Source organism: Belonocnema kinseyi, chromosome 10 (genome assembly GCF_010883055.1).
Source record: "Belonocnema kinseyi isolate 2016_QV_RU_SX_M_011 chromosome 10, B_treatae_v1, whole genome shotgun sequence".
Taxonomy (NCBI): Eukaryota; Metazoa; Arthropoda; class Insecta; order Hymenoptera; family Cynipidae; genus Belonocnema; species Belonocnema kinseyi.
In genome coordinates, this window is record NC_046666.1 from 17,217,441 (window position 1) to 17,236,758 (window position 19,318).

Genomic DNA, 19,318 nt, shown 5'->3' on the forward strand with positions numbered 1-19,318 from the left:
ACAATCACAAATCGACGAAAAAATTCCTCACGATTCCGACTTATGCGCGCCAAAAGAGCCTCAGAGGCGACCACTCTATTGCGTTTATTCTCAGCTGAGAGCTGAGAGCAAACCCGTTGCTAAGGCAGGGGCAGATGTATTATGAACTGAGTCTAATTCATTTTTTATCTCATATGGAGTTAAACCCTTTAAATTAAAATGTTTGATTACCGCTCTGAACTCGTTTTTTTCCATTTTTCTTAACGAACAATTTTTTTTAATTGGTTATAAAAACACGTAAACTCAGAAGATGTGGACTGTGACTGCACCATATATCTAGTCGGGAGTGTTGCTGACTGAAAACAGATGATTTGGAGCGATTCGTGCGCCATCTGTTGGTCATTCTAAGGACTTATTGAACTACCCTCGTATGATGAGCGCATAAATCAACTCGTTGGATTTATTTATAATTAAGATAGATGCAATAGATTGAGGAAATAATATATTTTTAATATGCAGTGTTAGATTTTCAAATGTTTATTATTACATAAAAAGCCTATTTTTTATAAAAAAAGTTTTTTCTTACATTTAACTATTAGATGTATGAACAGTCAACTTTGATTACTAATTTTGAATACGAACAAGTTAAAGTGCCTATTTAAATAAAATCAAACATTTTAAAATAATTATTAGTGAAACTTTATTACACGTTTTCATAAAATATTACATGTTTTTATGCTGATTTGAATTTTTATAACTTCACACAATCTAAAATAATAAAATGATTTCAATTTTTCTGTTTACACTATCCGCCGAATGTAATCTATGACACATATCATAATAAACTTGAATACTTATGTGTATTCTTTGATGAAAAAACACTAGTATACCTAAAAAATTTTTAATCTAATATCAACCATCTTTATTTTTTTACTACGTTTATTTCAAAGAATAAATAAAGCGTTGGTATTAGGTAAATATGGAAAATTTATAAGGCTGTTATTGAGAATCTTCCAGCTTTCATTTTATTTATTTTTTAAAACAAATAAAGTGTTACTAATGAATAGATATCAGAAAAATTATATTTATCAGTCATTTATCGAGCTAACGTTGACACGAAATTATTGAGTTTTCAGTTCTGTTAAAAGTTGATCATTTAGTGAAAATGAAGATTTTTAGTAGACTTCTCCTTCTGATGTTATTGGACTGCTTTCATCTCCAATGTTAGTATAACATAATATTTCATTAATTATTATAAAAAATATCACGTGTATTTTCAAATATGATTGCATCTTGAAAAGTCTCCAGCTTGAAACGTCTTTTATAGTTGAATATTATTACTTTTTTTTAAATTATACTTCCGAAATCATCCAGGGAGAACTAATTATTTTTTCAGAACATATATTTACAGTTTATATATTTAAAATTATTTAATTATATGAAAGTTTACACTTTAAAATGGCTAAACCTTAAAAGCAGTATTTTTGAAATTGGAAATAAAGAAAAAGTACAACTAGAAGTCTAGGCGATAAATTGGTTAAATTGTAAATAAGAAATATAAAAAAATTCAATTTAAACTTCGTTGTAATAAAAAAATTAATAAGGTTTGTGTTCAATGTTTACTTAAGTTTTAATTAATAAAAAAAACCAAGCCAACTATATACAATTTCAGAAAAATATCTTATTATTAGTCGCAGCATTTGGTATATCATTTTTCTTTACTTTATATTAATCAAAATTTAAATAATAAATGAACCAGTTACAGGGATAAAACATACTGTATAAAGGAAAAATTTTTAAAACCCATTTAAATAATTTAATATTTACATTCAGTATACTTATTTAGTATACCTTTAAAACAAATAGTTTAATTTTTAACCACATACTTCAGTTTGATACTAAAACGATGAATTTTGACGGGCTTTAAATGAATTTATGATTATTAATATTATTTATAAGATTATTCTTGGAAGAATAATCAATTGATTATTATTCTCTCATCTTCTTTTTATACCAATAAGATGAATTTTCATTAGCAAAGTACACTTTAATTTTCATGAAATAAGTTAATTCAGTATTTGAATTTTCAATGAAAAATAAAATGACCAAATTGTTACTTGAGAGAATTAATGGTTAACCTAAAAAAAAGGTTTTCAGCAACATAGTTAAAACCCTCAATCAATAAAATGAATATTTTAACCAAGTAGTACAACTTTGAATAAAGTAGTTGAATTTTTAACCAAAACAAGTATGTATTTAAATTTTAAACTAAAGTGGATACATTTTTAACTATAAATTATTTTACTTTTCATTTGGAAAAATTAATTCTCAAATCATTTTCAGAGCCAAATTTTTACAGTAAAGATTTGCAATATGATTTCTGCAAGGTCTGAAGAAAAAAACCGATCTATTTGTGCATGGAAATAAAAAAAATGAAGATAATATTTCATGGAAAAATTGTTTCAGAATTCATAATTGGCAACATAATTGCAATAAGACCAGATAGAAAATTGGTTTCGCTTTGTTTCAAACTCCTAAAAAATGCATTTGTTCATATATTTTGTGCATAAAATGAACAAATATTAACGGAAGATACAATTTTATCAGAAAGCATAATTGGTAATACCATTACAATAACAGTAGAAGCAAAAAGGCCCGTCGGTTTCAGTTGGCTTTATAGTGCCACTGCTGCTCGACTTGAGCTGGCCATCGTGCTTATTCGCATGTGTCTCCTGCTACGAATTAACTGTCGTAACGCCGCAGAGTAAGGCCAAATGAGTTCTCCGTCGATAGATTAACTCTTAACCCAAACTATTAGACCAATTTAATTTTTATGTTAAAAATACCGCTTGATATGATACTTAGTTATTAAAAAATAATATCAATTTGTTCAAATAAATTAAATAAACAAATTCTTAGTTTCGCTATTTTTTAACATATAGATTTCCTTTTTTTAGAAAAATAAATTCCTAATGCTTTGCCAGCAGTTCTTTATAGTGGTTTTTTTAATAATACTAGACAATTATTAATTGTTTTTAAAAAATGTGATGAAAAAATTTACGATTTGACCATTCTTTAGTAGATACATTTAGTTTCTTTAACAGAATTAAATAAATTTGTATAAGCAATGGACTTTTACTGTGCTATTTTGCTGTTAGACAAAAATTCATAATTTTTTATCAAATTTAATAAACAAATTACACTGTTGTTTTATTACAGAACGGCTCCAGAGTAATTTGTTTAGATTGTTTTCAAGAAAATAAATTTATCTACTAAAGCAGGACAAAATTATTATTTTGTTCATTACATTTTTTAACAGAAATTACTAATTTCTTAGTATTAAGAAAAAATAACTATAGAGAGCAACTAGAAAGACGTTTGAAATTTATTTCTCTGAACAAACGAAACCCTTATTTCGAAAATGGCAATCTAATGAATTTTGTTATTTATTTTCTTTTAGTCAATAAAATTTTTTTTTTATAACCAGGAATCATATGAAGAGATATTTTTAACATGTGTGAAGTTAAGTTAAAAGAAACGAATTCCTTTTACCAAAAAATGACAATATTATGCACTTGTTAATTAATTTTTGTTGAATAATTTGTTCATGAAAATTGTAAACAATTGTTTAAATATCTGATACCATTGGATGTAATTCAAGACAAGTTTCCCACTCATTTGGTATACTTTGACACAAATTGGATAAATAAATTCAAATTACAAAACTAGTAAAAAAGTTTATAATAACCATAGTTATTAACAATTCTTGTACAAAATATTAAAATTTGAGATTTTTTCAATTTATAATTTTCTTCAATTGCTAGTCCGACTTCAGTGAACTTAAAAATTTTTAAATTTGTTCATAAAAATTTAAATCGTGATATTTTAGCAAATATTAATCAATATTTATTATTTAAAGGAATACCTGTAGTCGCTCTGGTCATTAATCTTTTGTTTAAAATTGGTATTTTGTTGCTTATAAGTCAACTAAAATCTATTTTTAGATGACAAATTTTTCTTCCAACAATATTTGTTTTTGATTTAAAGGTTCATCTTTTTTATTAGAAACATTGCATCTTTCTTGGATAAAAATGTAATTATTTTGTTAAAAATTCACCTATTTTATAGAAAATTTACTTTTTTTCAAAAGTCGTATTTTTAATTTGAAAAGTCAATTCAAATCTTTGTTGAAAATTGGTCTTTATTACTTAAAAGTTCGTCCATTTTAGTAGAACTTTCATTTTTTTGTTGACAATAATGCAACTTTTGGGTTACAAATTTAGTAATCTTGTTAAAAAATCCTAATTTTTTGTTAAAAATTCGACTGTTTAATAGAAAATTAACTTATTGTTCGCTGAAAATTTACATTTTTTCAAAAGTTTTCCTCTTTGACTTTAAAATTCACCTGCTTCAGCAGAAATTTTATCTTTCTTAGATAAAAATGCAATCGTTTAGTTAAAAATATAACAAATTTCTTGAAAAGAAATGCATTTTGGTTGAAAATTCTGCTTTATTTCGTAGAAAATTTATTTTTTCTTTAAATTTAATATTTTAAGGTTATAAAGAGAACTAAAATCCTCACTGGATCAAAATCGCACTATTTTATGGAATTTTTTTTTCATTTTACCCAGACATTCATCTGTTTCAAGAAAAATTTCATCTCTCACGTATAAAAATTCAACTATTTGATTGAAAATTTAACTTTACAAAGAAAATTGGTCGTTTTTTAAAAAATTAAAACTTCCTCTATTTTATTACAAATTATACCGTTCATAAATAAAAATCTAAGTATTTGGTAGATAACTAAACTATTTTGTTAAATATTCATCTTTTTTGGCTGAAAAATTTGTCTTTGTTCAATAAAAATTAAATTTTTTTCTTCAAAACTTTTTATTGTTGAAAAATTTATATTTTGAACTTAAAAAAGTTAACTGGAATATTTTTTGAATGAAAATTCAACTATTTGAAAAAAAAAATTGTAAATAAAAATGTATCTGTTTGACGAAAATGTTATCTGGTTTGGAAAAAATTCAACTGTTTGGTAGAGAATCCAACAATTTTGTTAAAAAGTCGGTTTTAAAAATTCTCATTTTAATAGTGAAAAGTCAACTGAAATCTTTTTTAATTTCAAAAACTCAACTATTTTTTTTTAATTTATGGTTTTGATTTCAAAAATCATCGGTTTTAGTAGAAATGTCATCTTTTATGAAGATGTCACTTTTTGCTTAAAAATTAATCTTCTTCATTTGAATATTCAACTATTCTGTTTGAAATATTTGGTTGAATCACTTGTTTGTTGAAGATTTATATTTTCAGTTGAAAATTAATCTATTTAATTGAAGTTTTAAATGTTTAGTGTAAAAGACTATTTTAGGGTCGATCTTTTTCAGTTGAAGATTCTCTTTTTTGAAGAAAAGAAATTCTGGGTTTGAAATTTTATTTTTGTTTTGTAAATATGCATCAGTCTCGTGGAAAATTGATTTTTGTCTGAAAAGTCATATTTTTATGTTTTTAAATGTATTTTCCTTAGTGTAAAATTTTTCTTCGTTGAAAATTCGCCTTTTTGTGTTTGAAATCATTTTTTTTCTTAACAAATTTCTTTTTTTTTGATTTAAATATAAACTATGATACTTTTTTGTTAAGTGCTTATCTTTTGATTTGAAAATTCAAGTATGTTTTGAAAACTTATTTTTTATAGTAGCAAAGACATTTTTTTGTTTAAAATAAATTAATAAGTTACAAAATTTGTATTTGATATAAATATCTTATCCCGTTTATGAAAGATGCTATGATAAAAGAGTTAAAAAATTAAAAGGATAATATTTGAATGTTAATGATAAAAGAAAATGGAGACACTTTCAAGTTGCTTGAAATTTGAAGAAATAAAGGACTTTTAGGAAAAGATATAAGACGGACAGACATTCATACTGAAGACACAGTTCTTGCCAGAAGTTATGGTTTGAGAAAGATTCACAAAGATGGCTATCCTTTGAGGGAATTTCAAAAAAATTATTATTCAAAAAATGGTTCTGGATGACTGTGTAATGATTTCTTAGAATGCTGTTGCAATATTTTTTTCGAGTTTATCCCTTGATTTAGTTTAACAGGCAATTTTTAAAAGATGGGATAATACCAAAACACATACTCGATTATGTCAAAAAAAATTGATCAAAGAGATTTTTTTATTATGAACTCAACTTATTTTTAATTTCAAGGATTTTTTATAGTAAAAAAATTGATACTTCCATTGGTTCAGTAATTTCTTCGATTTTATCATAAATTGTTACAGAGGATTTGGAGATTTTTGCTTTTAAGAAGTTAAATTTTGATTTGCCTTTTTATTTTTGGTATTTTGAAGAAACCCCTTAATGTTTTCCTGTGGCAAATTTGCAGATTTTTTATGTTTTAACAGTCTTCATCCTAAACTTCAATTTACCCATTAAATAGAAAAGAATTATAAAATCAGTTTTTTTGAAATATAAGTAATTGAAAGTCAGAATGGTAATATTATTACTAACTGGTACAGAAAAAAATGCAAGCAGCAAGGATTTAATGCTTTCAAGATGACTCATTTTAATGAAAAGAGATGTTTCGGGTACCAATCGCCTAAAATACTACGAATTTTGCGGACCTGAAACTGAGCTATCAGGTTATGTTGTTCTTACGTATAATCTCTACGATGCCTGTGATTGGCCAGAGAGGTGCCTTTTTTCTTTGGCCTTATTTATACGTTGTCCTATTTTTCCAGTTGGTTTAAATATGTTTTGGATGTTCTGTTTGTTGAGAATTCTATTTTTCCTGTGTCACCTTGGATTCAGGGTAGGGTGGTGATGTTTTTTTCTCTCTCACTTCCTTTCATAGGTTGTGTAGCGTTGTTTTTTTCAGTTTATTTTCTTATTGCTTTGTCAATTTCTTTGTTTGTGCAATCGCTCTGTATTAGGATTTGCTTAACGTTTTGAAATTTATTTTGTAAGTTTTTTTATCTGTTATGGGGACCGATTGTTTTTGGGATGGGTAGTGATCCTAGGAGGCATGTAGGTATCTGTTTGTTTCGGTGCGTTTTCTGTAAACTTCATTTCCTAATGTGTTATCAGATCTTTTGTAAATTAATACGCCCAAGTAAGGCAATTTTCCGTTTTTTTTTCAATTTTCATGGTTAACTGGATATTAGGATGTAACCGATTGATGAAATCAAAAATCTTAGTTCATCTCATCCAGGTCGCTAGATGAAAAATGTGTAAGCAACGTTCCAGAAAGATATTGGTTATTACAGATGGGATTTTGGATCCTATTTCTTCGTCTGAGGTTTGTTGTTAGAATTTGTTATTGAAAAAGAAATAAGTATTGTATAAGCTCGGAAGGGAAGTTTGTAAAAGCTATAATAATATCAATTGTATTAGAAAGTGATATTTTTGTTAAGAGATATACTATACCGAAACTCACTATGATGTCTTGGGTTTGAATGTGAATGGGTTGTGTCTTTTTGTAACTCAACTGAGTTTTGAACGTGGGTGATACCATTTCTTCTTAAAAGATTTATTGTTGTATTGAGGAAGTGTTTTGGATTGTAAGTTGGTTCGTTCATTGCGCTGACGATCGGCTTGAATGAAATGTTATCTTTGTTGGTATCTAGGAGCCCTTGAAGTCTTGGAGAGATTGAATTAGTAGGTATTAATTTAGATATTGTTTGGTATTCAAGTTTAGAGTCTTTGAGAGCGGCTATTGTTTTATAGACTATTGTTTTTGTCGGGTCCTTTTTAGGTTTTGTGTATGTGTTGTTAGTTAGAAGGTCCATGATATAGTTGTTTCTTCTACATTCATCATTACTGTTGTGCTTCCTTTGCCTGCGAGTAATATTATAATATTTTTATTCTGATTAAGTTGTCTGATACAATTGATATTGCTAAATCCGGCGACATGGACGAGATGAACTAAATAAGTTTTTCGATTTAGTTAATCGATTGCATCCTAATATCCAGTTCACCATGGATATTAAACAAAACTAAAAATTGCCTTTCTTCAAAGTATTAGTTTACACAAGATCTGACAACACAGTACGACATGAAGTTTACAGAAAACTTACCCATATAAACAAATACCTACATGACTTCTCCCATAACCATATATTGTTAAAGCAATCGGACATCAACTCCCTTGTACACAGAGCTGTCTCCATGACAGATAAATATAACTTACAAAAGAAATTTCAAAACTTTAAGCAAATCCTAATATAGAAAGATTGCACAAACAAAAAAGTTCATAAGGGAATAAGAGAATATACTGAAAAAAGCAATTCAATACAATATCTTTCCAAGAAAACATAAAAGAGCAATTGAAATCTTAAAACACCCTTATAACATCAATAGGGACAATGGAAATAATACCTCAGTTTCAGGTCAGCCCTGAAGAAATCAACTTCAATGTTTACGAAGCGTCGGCAAAACTCGTAGTTTTTTACACGATTTTAACCCGAAATATCTCTTTTTATCCTATTCAGGTAGAATTTAAAATATCTCTTCTGCTCTTCTTTTTAAAACAAAGTTGCAGTAATCGAGAACTTAGTTGACAGAGCCATAGTTATTTTATATGTTTCATTTCACAAAGGAAATTAAATTTTTTTTAGAAATATTCGTTTTCTAAGTCATTACCCACAAAAGTTAATTTAAAAAATATTTGAATTAGAATTTCACAAATCAAAAGCAGACAAAGCAAAATCAGACAATGCAATATTTTTCCTGCACGCAATCTGAAGGAATTAGGAGACCATAGTTTCTTCATTAAATTTGTTTTTTCCTTTTAGGGTCAAATTTCAAAAACGTTTAAATTTATGTTGAAAAATTTTAAGAATCATACTATTTTCCGTATAACATTTAAAATGGATTCTATAATATTTTTTTGCAAGGATCCTTTGGATAATTTCGAAAAGGGTGGTGTTGTTTATAAGTTCACTTACAATAAAAGTGTTGTTCGTTTAAAGATCTGTTGTAAGAGTGTTTTTGCCAAAGATACAAATAAATTTATCGATGAGGACCATGGTTTTGATTTGAATAATTTGTTAGTTTTGCATAGTGAAAGTAATTAGAGAAAGAGAGAATTTACGGAAATGCTTTACATTAAAAAACATAAGAATTTATCTATCAATTTAAAGAATTTAAGCAGGTTTCTATTATGGTTAATTATATTTAACACTGATTTTCCATAAATTTTTCATTGCCTTTTACTTTCTCTAGTTCTAATGTGCTTACAATGGATTTTCCAGGTATGTTTACAACAGGTTTGCCTTTCGACTATCACCGGATATTTCAAATATGTTTATGATAGGCATTAATTCTGAGCTTCAATTGATTATCTGGTGTCAGGAAGAGAGCATTGTGGTGTTGATATTGTTCCTGTCAGCTGTTGACTTCACTTTTATTCCACTTTTTTATTTTTGCCTAAAGGGAGATTTATTTTCTGTTCTGTTTTACCAGAAATAAACTGTTTTTCTTTATCGTTTTTTAAATTCCAATAGTAACATTTTATGGTGGTATTCCAAATTCGGTTATTGGATTTTTAGTTTTATTTTCAGGAGTTCTTCACATGAATTCACTCATTCAAAGTTAAGTAGGATTGTAAATCCTATTTTAATCTCATTTAAATTTCTGCAATTCTAATATTACAAAAACTTCATAAATGTCCATTATTTTTGTTACACCATTAGATTCAGACGCACTTCCAGAGAACCTTCCTTTAGGCGGAATCGCTGTGGAAATGAATGGATTTACTTATAAAGGGATTATCCAATTAATGAATAGAGGAGAAACGCCCGACTGGATGAAACCGAGCCATACTACGGCAGTGGCGAATAATTGTATTTTTATACGAACGGCAACAGGCTATCATTATCAAGCTAATTTGGATAAAACACGGCGACCTGGTCTCGCTGGACCTGCTCCAGAGTCAGTTGATATACATATGCCGCGAGGAAAATGTTATACAGCTGTTGGTTTCAAAAAATTTCACATGCCCACAGTTTACCAGGAGGAACACCAGACTTTTTCTCCGAGCCCAAATTATATTTATATATTAAAGATAGAAGGCGATATCTATTACGCACCTTTGAAAGAATATATTCCCCTCCCAAAGCTTGCGATTTCATACGGTGGCTGAGAAATATATTTCATAAGTAATTCAGAGTAAAAGGGTAAAGTGTCACTTAACCAAAATTTAATTTTTCATAAACATTTAAACATAGAAATATCAGGTGATTCGTTTGGAATCTGCATACTATTAGTTCAAGAAAGTAGATAATGATAAAACTAACTAAATAAATATTTAGAAGATGTCGCCGCAAATATGTTTCTTCAATTATATAAACTCAGATCCCTATATTAAATCCTTTATAAACTAGTGCAATAGCTGAATGGTTTGCGCCATGTTGGATTAGTATGGTAGAAGCGAGTTCTTGGTTATCTTTTGATGGATTTTCCTGCAGTCGATATCAGTAGAACTACGCAGCTCAATGAATAAATTAATGAACTATAAATTTGGTTGCTGTGAAAGACAATAGAAAGCTTATTAAGATTCCTGGTTAAGAGCTTCATAGTTTGGTGTCATTGGTATGATGTTATGATACGCCGATTATTTTACTCCTGTTGAAGGTAAAGTAAATAGACCTACTCCTTCATACCTTTTGAGTGTACAAACTGTAGAGTCTGAAAAATTAGTTTAGTGATTCTGAAGTCTACAGACGCTAGTGTCCAGAGTGCGTCGGCGCGAAGAACGTTACAGTGCAGGAGCAGCGGAAAGATCCCCCCTATCGAACTGAGTGGGGATGGCTAGCCAATCACGGCATAGCGCTCTCAACTGGCACGGAGAGCCAGTCCACGGAGAAACGGGACAATATTTCGGCACTCCGCTTGCGAGGCTCGTATCGACGAAGTCGTATTTTGCACGCTCTAGAGTAGAGCTAATTCCGCATCGTGTGAGAGGTACTTGTCAAGTCCAAAAGTAGTGTTGATTGTGAATTTCTAGATTCATGCTCTGATGGGGATCTATAAAGTAACTTGTGATTATGATAAAAGTGTTTTAGTGGATAATATAATATTATGTTAGGGAATTAAGGTAGCTGGGTATTTTTTAAACAAGTTGATCGTTTTCTCTGTGATTGGTTCGCCCGTCACTTAGCTTACTGAAGACTTGGACACAAACTATTACCAAGCGATCTGAATTCACATTTATCTTTCTTTTCGAATGCTGGTGCGCCCGCATTGTGGCTTGTAAGAGAGTGTGAATGAGGATACCACCTTCTTTTCCCTAAGTTATGCATTTTTGCTGCTAGGTGTTTAATTATTTAATCCAAGTTTTTCCTGAGATCGGTTCGCCCGTTTCTTGGCTTAGTAAAAATTCTGAAACTAAACATTTCGAGACTATCAAAATTCATGAGTTTCTTTCTATCTGCAATATCGGTTCGCCCGCATTGTGCCATGTAAGAGCTTATGAATGAAGGAATAACAAAGTGCCCTTTTGAACACTTTTATTTTTGTTAACTTACACTTTTAAAACATTCTTTGAATATTTATAGGAATCTAACCAAAATAAACTATTATGAGAGTGCCTAATCAAGTAATATGATAAAATATATATTGAATTAAATATTTAGTTCAAATTAAACATAAAATTATTAGTGTTTTAGAAGGTTTCGAGCACCAATTTTTCTGGCGATCGCAATGATTATCAGACTAAGACTTGCAAGAAAAATCAAAGGTTTTTCCTTTTAACAAGGAATTTTGAATTTTAAAATCACTATTATCTAATTTCAGATAACACACAGTAAACACACTACACTTTTTAGAGCTTGAGTAACGAAATCGCGAGTTCATTTGAATCTTCTATTTTTATCTTTGTTTATTTTGAGGTACGTTGTATCCAGGGAACTTAATGACGACACCTTCTAAAAGATCTCAGACGAAAAGTTCGGAAAAAGCTTTTCTGTAACAAATTCAATTAAATAAAATAAAATTATATGAAATGTAACAAGAATTTGAATTGTTAAATTTTAATTTTAATCTACTACAAATTAAATAAGCTAATTCAACTAAACACAAAAGAAAACTTATTATATGACATAAATATGTAATTTGCACATAAGTCGTACAGTAGATTTTAAGTAAATGCAATGTAAAATTTAACATTATTTTTGAAATAATGCAGTTTTTTTTAGATGGATATTTTCATTAAATTTTCAAAATTCCATGAAAATACATTTCAATTTACTTTATGAAATTAGTATTAAAAGTCACGAATAAATAAAATTTACAAATTTTTAAAAGATGTAGATCAAAAGTTATTTCTATGTTTAAATGAAAATGATAGTTTAATGTCTTTTATGTTATGAACAGATTAATTATGTATGTATGCATATATTTAATCTCTCTCTTTTACAGGTTTAAGGGCCTCCGTACCCTGTACATATATTTACAATTCCATCCTTAGTCTAGTTTAACTACTACTTATATTCTATTCTTTCGCATTACGTAGGATAAGCAATAGTAACAGTAGTGACATAAATTCTTAAAATGCGCAAACTTCGAGGGCTTCCGTTTCCCCTTACCATAAAAAAAGCATTTTCCACGATATTGAAAACAATTCTCGTTTTTAACTCCCCCTTTTCAGGATCACCAGTTTGGCTCTGCCCTACTCCTTTGCTTTCCCTTACTTTTTCCAATTTTTCCGTCCATATCACTCCCTGTCCACTACCATTCAAGATCCATCTTACACACTTAACCACACTGAACTGCCCCTCTTCCTCTCCTGTACATCTCTCTAATACATGTCCCCATGACTCTCATTTCGTATCCACATACTCTGCATAAATTCTCCCCTTCAAACATCCAATATCTGCATACTCTCATTCCTTCTTCCATTCTGAACCGTACAACCCTACTCCATGTTTCTTTCTTGTTTATTTTTTGAAAATATTCTGCTTCCGTCAACACTTTGACCATCATATACCATCTATTGTACCTCGAATCTACAATCTTTGTTCATCTCTCTTCTCCTTGTTAAACCAATAGCTCTAACTTTGTGTTCTGCCACTTCATAACCTTTGCTCGAATATTACACACCCTTCTTATTTTTCTCCTTTCTTCATCCCATTTTGAATTTCCCACATTACCTCTCACTTCATTGTTCCGAAATTCGCCGAAACATGCAGTTGCAATTCTACTTTCCTCTCCCCTTTTTAGCTTCTCTTCAAACCTCCAGACTCTTATAATTTGTCTAGTAAACATATGTTCTCTTCTTACTCTTCTTTAACATATATCCTGGGCCACTCCAGCTAACCCCTATTGCCCACCTATGAAATCGCTCACGCATGCTCTCTACTTTCCTATGTTCCTTCCATCTCCAGATCTCCACACCATAACACAACACCGCTCACACCAACGCATCAAACAACCAGACCCTTATTCTCCAATCGTTCTTGAACCTTCTCTTTCCTCTACCCCATAATTGGCCTATTACTTTACTAGCACATTCCCTTTCTCTATTGCTCCTTGGACTATCCTACACTTTTCCGCTTCGATCTTATTTTGCTCTCCTCCTAATAGACCCTTAGAATAATCCGTCCATTCCTCTATTTCTATTTCTTCGTTAACGCCCTTCCTTTACCCTCTATCCCTATTTATCACATCCTACACCCTACCTTCATTGATCGCCTTTTCTACTTCTGCTTTATATTCTTTCTTTCCCCTTCATCTTTTTATTCCTATTATATTCTTATGTTCTCTTTTTCTCCTGTTATACTCCTCCTTCTTCATTTCCCCTCTTCTCCATTTGCTCACACACTCTTTTATTTTCTCTTTACTCTTCCAGCATTCCTCGTCCCACCAACCTCTCTTTCCCTCTACTCTTTCTTTATTAGTACCCAGCTCATCCTTTACCTCTTTAATGGAACCCTTCAACCTTTCAATTAACGATTCTATTCTCTCCTCTTTTTCATACCTTACCTTCTCCTTTTCCATCTATTGTTTACACTCTTTCAATTTTTCTACCCCCCAGTCTCCCATTTTCGTGTTTCTTTCGCACCCTTTTTCCTTTCTCCCTTTGCCGCGCTTAATGACGCCTCTTCTTAGTGTAAGTATGAACTGGAAGTGCTCGGACCCTATCTCATTCCCTACTTCCATACTGTCTATGATATACCGCATTCTTTCTTCAGCCAAGGTGTAGTCTATTAATGTTGCTTCTTTTCCTATGAATGTGATGTCCCCTTCCTCATCTCCTTTCATATTGCCATTGCATTTAAACCATCCTGTTTGTCCTGTCACGTCTAGTAACTTCCTCCCCTTTCTGTCCGCCTCTTTATGTTTGGAGTTCCTTATATATGTCTCCTTTTCTTTATATCATAACCCTTCCCCTTGTTCGCCAGTCCATGCATTAATGTCCACTCCTATCTAAACCAAGCTATTTGCCATCTCCTTTTCCTCTCCCTCCATGTCAGATCTTCTTCAAATTTTACCCTTCTTCCTCTCAATAATTTTCTTCCCTCCATAATTTTCATTTTCTCCTTCTCACTCCCTACTTTTACTAGAAACATGCCTTCTTTTCCTTCCTTTGTCCCTACTATTGTCTTGACTCCTTCTACCCTTATCTACACTCTTATGCCTCGCAAAAGATTCGTTATTTCCACTTCTCCTGTTTCACTCTCCACTTTTCTTCCTTTAACTGCTATGTTATTTTTCCTCTCTGCCCTTTCTTACCCTTCTAATCTTCTTACAATCTCACTGAGTCTTTTCTTCAATCTTTCATTCTCACTTCGGACGTTATTTTCATTCCCTTTAACTATTTCCTCATTTTCTGTCTCTTCTCCCATATGCTCATTTCTAATTTCTAGACTGGATACCTGTTCTTTCAACTAATTTATTTCTCTAGATCTCTGTTCGTCAACTTTTCTCTGTCTACTCTCAATGCTCTCTAGCTTACCCCAAACCTTGTCTTTCTTCTCCTTCCAACGTTTATCCCATTCTTCCCATTTTTCTCTGACCTTTTTCACTTCCCCCCTTACATCGTTTCCCTGCTTATTTATATTCCTGTTCATATCATCCAATCTCTTTCTTGTTTCCTCTCTAGACGCTTTTTTGAGAGCTTCCAATTTTTCAAACATCCCCCTATCCCCCCTATATCTCTCTGGTGTTTTCCTTTTAATTCTAACTCTTTTGTTATCTGGGTCCTTTTTTCCTCCCCTTCGATGTTAGTCGCGCTTGCCTTTTTTTGCCATTTGTCCAGACTTCTGTTCGAACCCGCGTTGCCTAGCTTGTTAAGGCGCTTTAAATTTGAGGGCTTTCCGCGTTGTTTCCCCGTACCTGAGTCCGCTATCCTCCCCATTCGGGTTGACTTCTCGGCACTTTTATCACCACTGCTGTCACTGCGATCAACGTAGTAACTGTTGCCCTCTGGCCCCAGTTTGTGGACTTCGCGTCCTCAGCATCCTACCTTACCCAAAGCTCCGTGACGTTTCCCGCCTTTATCACCTACCTCTTGCCCCCCTGACCAAGCAACTATTTTTTCACTTCTAACCTCAAAAACTTCACACGCTCCAAATGTTCACTTTAAACCACTCATTTTCAGCCTTCACACCTTTGCCTTCACTCACCCTTCTTCCTTTACACACGATCTCCGCACTTTCTGCCTTTTTTGCATTCACGCACCCTTATTTCCTTCACCAAAGCCAAAAATACACCATTTGACAAAAAAGAGTTCTTTCGCGATCGGTACCGAAAACATAAGCCACAAATTAATTATGTTTCAGTTCATACATTTTTTTACAATATTAATTTACTTAAAGATTAAGTTTTATTTATTTTTTAATTGATCACATAAATCGAGAATCAACTTGAAGGTTGTGTAATTGAATATTTGCCATCATTTGTATAATTGCAGTGTATTTATATTTTAGATCTATCATTTTCCAACTGTTTATGATGTTGCCTAATGAGAATCTGAACACAATTTTCAAAATTATATTTTCATATGTTTTAAATGTTTTAGAATTATTTTAAAGGGTTATCATGCATTACAATTTCCGTGAAAGTATAAACTAAAATTTAAAGATTTAGTATAGATTAAAAATATTTTATAACTTAAAAGCATTTCAGAAAATTTATAAAATATGTTTTAGTGCTTTAATTTTCATGTAATTTTTTTACATTTTGAATGGTTTTTCGAAATTTCAAAAAAATTTGATTCAATTGAAAACACTTTTAGGTATTTAAGAGGCTTCGCATGAATTAAAAATATTATAAACTCTAGAAGAATATTAAATAAAGAATGAAAATTGTGAAATATTTATTTGAAAAGTTTCACGCGAGTTCTTTTTTTAAATTAGTTACAATTAACAATAACATAATTTCCTCGATTTTATAAATAATTTCTAATAACATTTATTTTATAGTTTAAAATAACTCTAGTTCATGTTTAATTGAAAAACAACTGTAATCAAACAATTGCCTTTTTTCTTGAATCTGAAGCTAAATTACATGACAATAGTTATGACGAAAAGCAAATTTTTTAAGTGAATTTATTAAAATTAAGTAAATTTGTGTATAATATATACTTTTTTTAAACTTGAAAAGTTTTCAAACTACAATTTTTTTTAATTCTGCAAAATAAAAAAGAAATTGAATTTTTCCGTCGACAGATCCCTCAATAATTTATTCGGCTATTAAATTTGTTTTAAAAAAAGCATAAAATTGACCGAAAAATTATAAATTTTGCTGAAGTCATCATGAACTTCCAAAGTAAAGAAGTTGACATACAAAAGAATCATTTTTTCTGTAGTCAAATGCCTGATTGATGCATTTTTTCATTTAATTTGTTTTAAGAAATTATCAAATTTCTCAACTTATTATTAATTTTGTCGAAATCGTCATGAAGTTTCCAACTAAAAAGAGGGACATTAAAAAAACCGAATTTTTCTGCCGAAAAATGTCCAAATAATATATTTGTTTATTAAATTTGTTTGAAAAAATCATAAGATCAATGAACAAATTATCAATTTCCTAGAATTAAAAAGTTCCTAATTAAAAAAATGTATATCGAAAAAACCAATTTTCTGTCTGAAAATGCCTTATTGATGCATTTGTTTATAAAATTTGTTTATAATATAAATAAATATAATATTAAGAGTTTTCATTTCAATTTCTTAAAGCATAAGTTGAAAAAAAGTATAATTATGGAAAATCGTAATAAATTCTCGTCAACAAATAATTTAATTACAACAGTTTTTGTTGTTTATTATATAATATAGAAACATCTTGAACTAATGTTACTATATGCAACTTAGGTGATTTCAAAAATTGTGCTGTTATTGACGAGCACCGGGAACGTCAAATAGAAAGAAATGACCATTTTTTCGTCATATTTGTTTATTTATAAAAAAAATTGACATTTTTGTGGGGTCTACGTTATTTTGAACCAAAAAGGTCATTTTTTCCACTCTGTGATAGTGAATGACCCTCCAAAACCATGGAGGCAGAAAAGCCACAATATCAATCAAGTAAAGAATCTTTAATAACAAAAAATGCTTCATGTTTTAATCAGACTAGGTGAAAATAATTTTGTTAATTTTTAAATTAAATTTTTTCTTGAAAAAAAAATCTCCCTTTCATCTCCACTGGGAATCGAACCACAGAACTTCTTATTTCCGGTCAAGTGCTTTTTCATTACATGTACCATTACCACCTAGCTAAAAATTAGCGTTATTTTTTTGAATTGAGGTTTTTACTTCGATCTCTCTAATAGCTTACTGGAAAATCACCTAATCAGAAATTAGAAGTTCTGTTGCCCTTTCCCAGCAGAGCGAAACGAGAGAGATCCTCTTTCCAAGAACAAATTTAATTTTTAATTTGAAAAAATTATTTTCCATCCAGTCCGATAAAGACGTCAAGCATTTTCTGTCATAGAAGATGCTTTACTTGATCGATATTGTGTGTTTTCTGCCTTAATGGTTTTGGAGGGTTACCTACTGTCGGTAAAGTACCATTCGCTGATAATATAACACATTCATTTTGAATAATTACTTGTACCATTAAAAAAAACATTCTTAGTCAAAACTTCAGCTCTTTTATTTTAAATTTATTTTTTGGGTAAATTGGACTATTTTTTATTTATAAATAAAACCCTTATGTGTTAGGTTTTCAACTATTGCTTTTTTCACTCTTCTTTTTATTTTTGCCCTTTAAAAATTAATTTTTCAAGTTAAAAACTTTACTATTTAAATTTGGTAGAAAAATAAAAATGTTCAATTCTTCATGAAAAGTGTATGTTTTTGGTTTAATTTTTTAAAATAAATATTAATTTCGTTGAAGGAAATTTAAAAACATAACCTTAAAATAATCAAATCGTAAAAGATAATTGTACAAAAGGAAACCAGCCGCCTGTCACCAAGATTTAAAATGGTCTATTTTTTTTATCGGCCATGTGGCGGCGCCACACAGTGGGAAGGATATAATTTTTTTAATTCAAAATAACGTCCAGCCCATAAATATTAACCGAATTGAACCATAAAAATTTGAAAAAAAGCTGATAAGACTTCTAAGAGCTTTTAAGTCTGATTTCTAAGTTAGAGTTTCAATTTTTTATAAATGAACAAATATGACGAAAAAAATTAGCATTTTTTCTATTTGACATTTCCGGTGCTCGTCAATAACAGAATAAATTTTGAAATCGCCTGGGTTGAAGAAACTAACATTAATTAAAGAAGTTTTCATATTAGAAAATGAACATAAACAAAATTTTCATAAACGAATTATCATCATAAATAGATATAATAAACAAACGCAGTAACCAGGCATTTGTCGTCAGAAAAATTCTTTTCTTTTCTATGCTAATTTATTTAATCAGAAACTTCAAGATAACATCACAAAATTCATAATTTTCTTAATATCCAAAAATTAAAATTTTGTAACAGAATTTTTAAATTTGCAAACAAATAATAAAAGTTATTGTTCATAAAAATAAGTGTAGATAAAGGAAAAATATTGAGAATTTGAACTTGTCAAAGTTTAAAATTAAACATTTCTTAAATTTTCACAATTTTGTAGTCAAAGAGATAACCCAAAACTAAACAATAACATTAAAATAACATTAGGGGAACGTTTAGCAAATTAGTAGTAATTATTATCAATATTAATACCGATGACCTTAAGGGGTTACACCACTGTAGAATTTTCAAAAAATCGAAAAAATTTTTTTTAGCTTCAATAGTCATTTATAGTCTTAAAAATAATATACCAAAAGATGAAAGGCGGGAAAAATGTCTAAGTCCCTGAATTTCGAGTTTTGCCGCAAGGCCTCTGAGTTA